A 10985-nucleotide genomic window follows, 5' to 3' on the forward strand; every position below is an offset into this window, starting at 1 on the left:
GTTACTATTATTTATTATTAGTATCGTTAGTATTACTACTAGGTTTTCCCATGCCTCTCTAAGCTCATCATTTCTTCTTGGAAGCTACTCTAAATATTTCCTAAAACTTCCTTTACAATAGTTTTCCATTTAATAAATAATGTTGGAAGCCCATGCCTGTAACTTTTCCTGTTTGGAGCAGGTTGTTCAATTTCTTTCTTTTTTTTTTTTTTTTTTTTTTGATGACACCTGTTGCCTGATAAAAATGTATTTCTCCAAGGAGTATATTATTTCCACCCCCCACTAGTCTCAGTCTACCTGATTGAAAACAACCATTTTAGTTTTATTGCTTTGGCTGTCACCTTTGTAAATTACAGAGCTGGCTTCATGATACACCATTGCAGCCAGGAATTCATTTCAAACCAGTATTTTTGGTGTGACCACATGTGGCCCTGTTTGTTCACTGAAACCTGCAAGAATGGGAATGTGGGCGTTTTAAAATCTCACCATGTTCATCTCTCTTGCTGGGCTGCCCCTTTGTTGACACGGACCATTATTTTCCCCGCACTCACTCATCCTCTCTGATTTGCTTTCTACAACCCTATACATTTCTCATCAGCTTGTTGTGAGTTCTGACACATCTCAAGTAAGTTATTTATTTTGACAGGTGTGTGTGTAATACACCTAATGTGGGATGAACCTAGGAGTCAGATAACCAGTTATTTCAGCCGTGGGAAACAACTTCATTATCTTGTGAAATGTACTTTCAGCACTCAATCCTAGCAAGTAATGAATGATATTGTGTAACACGTTTGCGGCAATTACCTTTGGAAATGAAGACTCCCTTTGGTGCTATTGATAGAACGCAAGGTGAGACCGTTTTTCTTGTAGAAGCCGGGGCTTCGGTGCGAGTCCAGCAATCAGGCAATGAAAGCATAGAACATCTATGAGACTGAACTGGAGATAATGACCTGTCCACCCTTCTGCCCTGCAGACCTCCAACCCCCATGCACTTCAGGCTCAGTCTTGCTCCAGGATCAGAGACCAATCCTGATTCTAGTTGAGAGAATTTAAGGATCCTTAGACCAGGTGGACCGTTACTTTTCATCAAGTCAGTTTTATTTGGTTCCGTTGTGACCATAAACCACCCATGTGTCCATGGCAACGAGATCTCTGCCTCCTTTCCGTCATGAGTTCTACTGAACTGCATTTAGTTGTTTGGGGGCATCCAGCTTCCAAACATTGGCTTTTTCTTGTGGGGACATGTGTTTTTTGTTCTTTTGTTTCAGAAGACCCCTGAGGGTCTCTCCCTGTGGAAGATGCTGGCACAAACTGGCCTCCTCCTCTTCTCTCTGGCCCCAGATGTGGCTTAACCCTCAGCAGCTGTGCATATCAACCCCTCAGCCACCTATTCCTCTGTTCTACCCTCTTGGGGGGTTCCAAGCAAGCTGACTTAGACCCCAGCTACTCTCATCGGCCTCCAGGTCTTGCTGACATACTGATTGTTGCAGATGTTCCCTGTATGTCTTCCCAGTTCTCCATCTCTCAGGTCCAATCTCCCCTGCCCCGCTTCTACACCCCTTCAGCATCACACACAACTTTCAAATGAGGCAGCATCACCCATCCCTTACTTAATGAGAAAAATTTCTCAGATATTTCTGACTGTGAGGAAGTTAGCACCTAGTAAATTTCATCCTGTGGAGGGGAGAAGAGTTCAGTATTCTCCAAAGGGCAACCTCCTTTTTCCTTCTTTAGTTTTTTCTGTATAAACAAGACAGGACTGGGTGCTGCTAGAATGGCCTCTCTTTGTAAGAGAGGAGGTTTGTTAGCAATTCCAGAAAGCAGGAAAACTTCCTAATGGGCACTTTACACTCTTTATTTTATAGTATGTTTTTCTTGAATGCTAAGCATATGTGATGTTATGTAAACCTCACTACATTGTTATACCTGTTTTTACAATGAGGACACTGAGGTTCTTTAGATTACCAGTTTGTCCTAAGACACATAGCTAAGAAAGGATATATTTTCATTAATTCTTTCAACATCCATTTGAGCAACCATTTGAGTAATATGTTCCAAGGAATGTCCTGGGTGGTGATGACACAACAGAGCATACAACTTTCCATTTTCTCTTTGTATTTGTTTGCCTCTATCACTGTATGACCTGTTTAAACAGAGGAAGTGTCTCAATCATCTCTGTAACTCCAGCACCCACCACAATGCATACAAGAAGAGCTCAATAATCCCTTAGGACTTAAACCAGTGACTCATCAATCATACTCCAGGTTAGTGCTTCTCAACCAGGAACACTTTGGCTCTGCAGGATGCATTTGGCAGTGTCTGGAGACATTTTTGTTTGTCATGGCTGGCAACTATTGGGCGAAGCCAAGTATGCTTTGAAACATTCTAAAATGTACAGGACCCCCGCGGTCCGCCAACACACACACACACACACACACACACACACACACACACACACACAGCAAAGAATTATCCTGACCCCAAAGATCAACAGTGCTGAAGTTTAGATACCCAGCTTAGGCTCAGGCCCTCTCCATTTCTGTGGCCTGTCCACCCCCATGTAAGCTCTGCTTTAACCGGTTATATTTAACTTTTGTTTAAATGGCAATCAAGAGAAACAGATTTTGACTAGTTAAGTTCTTACTGTGGATCCTTTACCAGTTGTTTGAGGGTAAATATCATAAAATCACTGTCCTTTGATAACCATGTTTCTATTTGAACCACAACGGACCCCACCCATATGTATAATCCTCCAGTGGACATCCTCTTCTGAAGCCATGACTTTCCTATCTCCTCTGCATTTTTATATCTTGAAAGTTGGTCTTAGACTAGGTTAAACTAAAATTCGTTGATGAATAGAGTAGACATCAATTACCATGTTTCTGAAATGTTTTTCCTGGAATTATTTCCCATACACAAAGGTGGACTCCCACTGGCTATACACATCCTTTGGCCATAGCTAGGAGACTCCTGAACCAGTTTTAGCCTGTCAGATTTCGAACCTTGATAGAGGAACATAAGAAGTGGAGGTCTTGGGGGGCTTTCTAGGTCATTCCATGTTCTGGCCTTCCCAGAAGCTTGGATCTTCCGCTTTTTCTCCAGTTATGTAAGAATTCCTAATCATTTTAATCTTATTTTTTGTTTAATTAGTCAAAATCTGTTTCTCTTGATTGCCATTAAAACAATGATTAATAATCCAAAACAAATACTATCCCACACCTCCACCTACTTATAGAAAATATTTGCAGTAGTTCATAAGAAAAACATTGGTAAAATATACCAAAAGCTATTTGCAGAAAACAAAAGATAAAATTTGAGGATAAGCAAATATTTTCTCCAGTTTGTTTTCTCTTTATCCACTTACACTACTCCCAAGAAACATACACATAATTTTCCAACTTTTCTTTTCCTTCCTCATTCAAATAACTGACAATACTACATTCTAGATTAGGGATAGTCAACACTTTGAGCAGACTCTACTAATCTGTGGACTCTACTAATCACCCCTTTTACTAATCACCACTTTTAGTGGACTCTACTAATCACCCCTTCCCAGGATATTCTGATTAAATAGTACCAGTAAGGGTCCATCCATAATTGTCAAGAGCTAAACAAATGATTTTAATATGCAGCCATGATGGAGAGTCAATTTAGGCTTTTTTTTTTTTTTTTTTTTTTTTTTTTTTGGCAGAGTCATGCATTCCAAGGATGCAAAGAGATCTATGGACTTACTCTGCAGAAAAATGCACATATACCATTTATTCTACTTTCAATATCAGGGTAAACAAATGCCCTCAAGCCCATTCATTACTATTGGTTAGAATGGTGTTTCTAGACACTGTTGGGCGTTGGAGGAAGAGGGATAAGAAGTTAAAAATAACCCATGGTCCCCATCTTAGAATAATCATTTTAGCAAAAGGCCATAGAGATATGAACCAATAGTTTTTCTCAGGCCCACCCAACAACTTTCAGCCTTCTTCTAACTCACCTGTAGTACAGATTTGTGGGTCTTTCTCTCATGTTAAGTATAAATAGCAGTTTACTTATCTTAGAACTGACAAGGGTTGAAATCAGACCCATCATTTAAACTAAGGAATTGTGCAGAAATTATAGTCTGAATACTTTTTGTGCTTAATAATTTTTGGAATTATGCACATGTTTACTTATTTATTTACTACTTGGGTTCATGTCTGTGAATTGCCTACTATTTTCCAGGCACTAACTTTTGTAAGTATGTCTGGGTATTGCACTGTGTAAACTCCCAAAAGTTGGGAAATGTGGACGAAATGCCTACTGCAGTATGTTTGATAAACACTTGCTAAGCTTGGTTCTGTCTTCTGATTCTCAGTGCAAGTTGCACCTCCAAGGAAAAGTGCATTGGAAGCAAGCATTGGACGTTCACTGGCCCTGAAATCTTGGATGTCTTTGATGTAATAAAAACAGCACAGGACGAAGAGTCAGAGTACCTTGATACTGGGCCCACCTCATGCAGCTTTTCCCAGCTGCACAAATCTGGGTGAACTTAACTGCTTTTAACCTCCCTCCCCTATTTATAAGGGAATCCACAAAGATTATGCACCTAATGAGTAATCCTCACTCAATGAAACAGAACAAATTGTAAAAGTCTTTTATCAACCATAAATTACTCCACACATAGTGGTATGGGAGATAGACTGGCATAAGAGAATGAGGGTGGGCTTGGAGTTAGATAAACCTGGCTTCAAATCTGACACTTGTCATATTCAATAGTAATGTGATTCTGGGAAACTCATTTAACCTCTGTAAGCCTTAAAAGGGGATTGTTTATATTACCTTACGAGTTTGTCATGAAGATTTTATGGTAAATTCTTAGCATAGAGTTTGGTCCATAGTAAACACTCAAAGTATATTTGTTCTTAATATTAATAACTAATAGTATTAATATTAATCCATTAATAGTAGAGATGTGTTTATACCCATGTAGTCATATTCTCTTGTCCCACATTTCAGGGAACAAGTTGTGTAGCACACATTTGCAAAATAAAAAGAATTAGGTGAGCCTTTGTTCTTCTTGAAATTGGCCACAGGAAATTTAACACTCTTCCTGGCCTCATGAGTATAGAGCCTACATTATGTACTTGACTTAGGAGAGACTTCTGCTAGGCCTAAAATTGACAATAGCTAACACAGAAGACAGTGATAAAAGAAAAATTTCAGCCAAATTAAATTTAAAGGAGTTTAATTGAGCAATGAATGATTCATGAATTGGGCACCTTCCAGAGCCACAGCAGATTCACAGAGACTCCAGTGTAGCCACGTGGTGGAAGAAAGTTATAGACAAAATAAGGAAAATGAGGTACAGAAATTGGAATTGAGGTACAGAACAGCTGAATTAGTTACAAGTTGGCGTTTGCCTTATTTTTGCACAGTTTGGACACTCAGCATTGTATGAATGGTTGAAGTACTGCCACTGGGATTGGTCAAGACTCAGTTACAAGCACATAATCCTAAATTAGGTTTTCAATCTTGTCTAGCTATTAAGCTATGTTGCAGTTTGTCCACAAGGACTCAAATATAGAAGTACAGAGTCCTTCTCAGGCCATATTTAGTTCACTTTAACAACAGAGAAGAGTAAAGAGGTTATTGACCTAATAACGTCTGCTTCTTTACAAAGGGGTTCATTTAAAATCTGATTTAAAGTTGTGACATTATGGTGTTTTTACATATCACTTTAAAAATTCTTAGAACTTAAATAAATGGTCATAAAAATTCTAAAGAGTAATTGTATTTTTTTAAATGGCTGCTTGTGGTTTTAGGGTGCTGCTTTTCTTCTCCTCCATAAGGGTTTATAACTTCATGTCATAACATTTGACAATTTGGACACCAATGCCAATCTATCAAGCAATGAAAGTTCTAATATTCCATTAGGAAATAAAAATCAGTGTGACAATGGACTGCTAATATGTTAGAATTGTTAGACCCTGAATTTTTGTAACAGCCATGAATGCATGGTAGACATGTTATATGACTGAAGCAGAGCTCTGATTAGCCCTCTTAAGCAATTTCCCTTGGTGTTGCTAACCTTCTAGACTGCTGGGGCAAAAACATTTATTGATCACTATATACCCAGCCACTATGATCATTCCTGGGATAAAATGATGAAAAGATATACATGGCCATGGCTTCAGGTTTTTAGGGTTTAGAGTTTTTAATTCAAATACAGAGACCTGAAACCTGATGCTTAAGGTTTGAATGTAAGGGGCTTTGAGCTTGAATTTATTTGAAGACACCAAAGTTTAGTTGAAAGCTCATTTAGTGCCTCCTCCACTGAAAGCCTTAAAACCATTTACCTTCTGAGAAAGAAATGATTTTATTACTAAAACATGGTGCTAAAGTTGACCTTAAAAGCAGTGTCAATCTCTCAGAGAGACAGAATAGAAAGATGCCCACTTTGATGAACACAGAAATACCTATTTTCCCTAGCAACTCTTGGTGCTTATCATTATTGAGTTATTTACTTCAAGCCCAGAGTTTTTTACAGACCCACTGGAGAATGTAGTGTAACCCACCTCACCATCCCAAATGGGAGATTAGTCTGCTGGTCATTTGGCAAAGTAGAATCCTAATAAAAGTATCTATAAGACAAGCTATCATTTTTAACACTGCTTGAGAAGGGCAGGTTTAAATACTCAGTTACAGAAGATCTTGAGAGCAGAGAACACTTGGCAACAGGCACGGATGACAAATTGCATCTTCTTCACAGGTGTGCTAGCACTTGATGCTAAAGATGACACCCAGTCCAAGGTCAGCAAATGGAAAGCATCCTCGCCACAACTCTTCAGCAAACACGGCTTCTCTATCAGAGAGCACTTTTCAGCTAAGTCCAGATGCAGGCCCAAAGTCCTCTCTGCCCATCCTTCCAGAAGGCCACTGTGATAATCTGAATTGGGAAGGAAAGAGAAGTTCCATTGCCTTCCAAGATCACCTTCTTCTTTATTTACCTCCAGGCAGATGTTTAAGCTAATTTTCCCAGAGGGGAAAAAAAATAATATCTCTCCTGTTTGAAATCATTCTGAGATGAAAATGAAATAGAAATTGAAGACTGTTTCCATTCTTAAGCGCTTGGTCAATTGTTTTTAGAAATTTCTTCCTGGGATTTATATTATTTTCCTCCCACCTTACCTCTCCTGTGTCCATTTTGGAGAAAAACACCTCGTTTATCTTTGGGAGACAGTAACGCAGAAACTGTAACTGAGCAGATTTCCCCGTGAGGATCAAAATATTTGTGTTAAATGAAATGAGAAATCTGCTAAGTGGCGGCATGAATCCCCCAGGGAAGGATATTTTGTAATTTTGAAAAATTCCTACTGAAATTCTTCTCTTGCCAAGAAAAGAGGAATGATTTCTATTAAAATTACTTCATGTCTGAATTACTCTCTGCCCCTCGGGAACATATAACATTACAGCTTTTATGTTCAGTAATTTAGAGGGACGGGGGGACACCTTATTTGGAAAGCAGGCAGACTTAACACAAAATGTTGGATATTAAGTAGTTTCACCACAAAAGTCTCTTTTTGAAAATTTTGCACTTAAACTGTTCAAATTAAAGTTCGTTTTTCGAGCTGGTTTCTATGATTGTCTGTATAAGTCCCTTTAACTTTCTACTCTTATCTCACCATTCCCTGAAGCTGCAGAGAAAATCCTTTGACTGGTGTTCAAGAGTTGTACCTTTCATAGAAAACAGGATAGATGGCATCACTTTAATAAGGTGGGTGCATGCTTTGAAGCCAGTCAAATCAGGTAATTTTATTAAAATATATGTATCTACTTCTGTGTATGCTGGAGTACAGGCTTTGGAAAGGCACAAAAGGTAGAAAATAGGTTTAAACTCACAGGCCAATTCTGATCAAGTATTATGGATCCCACTGGCACTGTGTTGGGAAAGATTCTGAGGCCAAATTCAGGTTCAGGGAGAAAAAAAATGAAAGATGGTATATTCCCATGATCACAGGTGGCCAATTTTAAGCACAAGCAGCAAACGCAGTTGTCATCACTGACACATATTAAATATCAAGAGAAGTGCTCTTTGACTTATGTAATTGAAATTGTCTTCTGTGTTTCCTAATTTTCTGCAGTAAATATGTATTGTGTTTGTAATGAGATTAAAGCTCTTTTTCCTTTTTTTAAAACTGGAAAAATTGTTTTGACCACTTTTCCTTCAGTTGTCCTAAAGCTTGCGGAAAGTCATTAAATTATCTTATTTGTGCCTTGTCCAGGAAAAGTCATCTTTAGGGCCAACAGAAAGTCTGGAAAGGTTATAAGATCCGTTTCTATGTAATAAAAGTCAGTGTTTCTTTGAATTATTGATTAATTATTTGAGTTACCCTAAGGCATATTCATAGACTTTATCAAGGCAAAGTTTCCAATATTATTTCTATGTTAATGGGCTTGGACTAAAAAGAAGTGGATCTAGGATGGTTGGAATAGAAAAACTGTAGAGCTATAAATGCCCTAGAACAAGTCCGTTACCGATCTCTACGATGGTTTCATGCTCACAAGACCTTGCACACTCTTGCACACTTGTTCTCCATGCCCACCCCCTTCCCCCACACACTTTCTCTCTCTTTCTCTGTCCCCCACAACAAACACACCTGTCAAAAGGAGAGCATAGTAATACCTATTTCACAAGTTGCTATGACATCCAAATGAGCCAATGTATTTGCAAAGCGCTTCATATACTCCAAAGCGCTACAGAAATGCTAGTGCTATCACTCTTAGTGGTGATTATAAACATCCTTGATTTTCATGTTAATTAAGGGAAATGGTAGTATTCAAAACACAGGTAATCTGAATGTATTTCCTCACATTTTGGTAACTTATGACTTCTAATTTGCTTAGACTCTATGTGCCTCTATGCATCTATCATCAGAGAATATGGGGTCCGACAGGTCACAGCACAGATGAAATGGAGCCCCGAAGAAGTTAAGTGATGACTTTGGATTGAACAATGATATGTGGCAGGTGAACTGGAGGCTGAGGATTTTCACTCTCTGTGTAGTCCTACTTTCCAACATGTGCTACCACTTTTTATTTGTCTTTATAATATTTCCCTGGATTACTGCATTTGAATGAATGGTCCAGTTTGGCTGAAAATGTCAATAAAATTTTATTTCCTTGACTGAGTAATTGCCACCCGACAGAGGAGACTTCACCTAGATTGGTGATACATTATTAAAACTTAGCCTAAAACAAAACACTTGTCACAGATTATCCACATATTAGATAAATGTCACTGAAATTGAAAAATAACCTAGTTTATATGGTTAGGAAAATAAAAGCAGCATGCCATACTTAAACCTTCACATTCTCCTTTCACTAATATTTGACAGAAAAAAAAATAAGAATACTTAATTCACAGAAAACAGGTTTAAAGTAATAAGTTGAAAATAATGGCTATGATTTAGTGTAGGCGTATTTTGTTCCAGGTATGCTCAATGTATTGCAGATAATCTTTACAGCAACTCCATGTGACACTGTCATTCCATTTTAAAAGTATGGAAACTGGGGCTCAGAAACATTAAGTAATTTTTTTTTATTTACTAAGTAGTAACTACTTAAGGACTGAGCCTGCAAAGCCCATGCTCTCTTATCCTCCAGTACTAACATATTAGTATCGAAGAGTCAATTATAATAATTTTTCTCCTACTAAGTGAGTTCAAATGGTGATAAACATGCTCAAAACTCACAAAAGTTTAATTATTAGCGTTCGGCCAATGGCACACAAAGGCTCCTGTTTCTCCTCATGCCATGCTCACTAATATTTGTCTTTTGTTTTTCTGACAATAGCTATCCTGACAAGTAGAAGGTGATAGTTCATTGTAGTTTTGATTTGCACTTCCCCGATGATTAATGGCATTGATATTCCTCCTTCTCTTCTAAAAATCGTTCTTAGATGTGGTAGCGTTGCAATCAAAGTTCACTAGCTGAATCCAGGAAGGCGCATGGTGTTGGTGTAGACTGGTGGAGAGGAAGGCATGAAACTAGGCAGTTTCTGAGAAGGATACGAGATTGTAAGAGTATTTCAAGGTTATGTGACTAACCTTCTGAAATGATCTGTTTCTATGAAGGAAAAAAATCCCAGGTTCCATAGAAGTGAAACAAAAACTGGCTGAAATAGAATGTGTGCCTTTGGCTCTGACTATTCCCTTGTGCCTATCACCGACCTCATTGTGCATCTTTCCAGTGTAGATCCTAATAGCAGTTTAATTACATCACAGAGCAAGTGTAAAGAACAACCAGTGCAGCCTACTTCAGAAGTGTGCAATAGAAATTATTAAAATTAATGATCTGGGCAGCTTGCAGGTAAGGTGTCTGCTCCAATTTAAGCCAAGTTCTTTCAAGTTGTACTTTTTTTTTTAAGAAAAGAGTTCTGCCTCAATCCGTTGAATTGGATTATTTAAATGAAATACACTTAATAAGTTCCCTTGGGCATCACTCGATACTTCTTTACTATTCTTTTTACCTTTTTTTGTGTTCGATTTAACACCTGGGTAATACTAAGTGCCACGGTTACCATAAATTATAGGAGACTAAATAAATATTTGAGCGAGCAGGAGAGATTTGATGAAATTGCTGAAAATGAAAGGTTGAGTACTATTTCCCGCACCAAATGGACTCTCCTGCTTGAGCATGCTCTGCCAACAGTGGATTTAGTTTTCATAGCCCCAGACATTTTCTAAACGGGTAAATTGCCAGCGTGACCACTTCCGTTTTTCTTTCTTGTTTAAGCCTCAACATATTTTTCACCCTTTGACTTTAATCCAAGCTAGTACATTATGGCCAAGAATTGAAGGCTTGATAATAAAGGGTTGTAGTAGTGGAACTCTATTGCAAAATCTACCTTGAACAGTCAAGAATATTTATATTGTAAATGTGGATTTTAGGCACATGAAATTTATGATATGTCAAAAGTAGAGTTCTTCCTGGTAAGTGGGCATGAATGAGGG

The 10985-nt window shown here is 38.2% G+C and overlaps 1 long non-coding RNA gene across 1 annotated transcript in view; it reads left to right on the forward strand.

Moving 5' to 3' along the window:
• The window catches only part of LOC118146331 (uncharacterized), a 64478-nt gene extending 57173 nt beyond the window's left edge, over positions 1–7305 (forward strand). The window contains exons 3-4 of the long non-coding RNA XR_004732029.3: positions 4349–4516; positions 6743–7305. This is a non-coding gene — a long non-coding RNA (uncharacterized LOC118146331). The remainder of the gene's footprint in view (positions 1–4348; positions 4517–6742) is intronic.
• The last annotated feature ends 3680 nt before the right edge of the window (positions 7306–10985 follow it).

This window comes from Callithrix jacchus, chromosome 12, assembly GCF_049354715.1.
Source record: "Callithrix jacchus isolate 240 chromosome 12, calJac240_pri, whole genome shotgun sequence".
Lineage (NCBI taxonomy): Eukaryota > Metazoa > Chordata > Mammalia > Primates > Cebidae > Callithrix > Callithrix jacchus.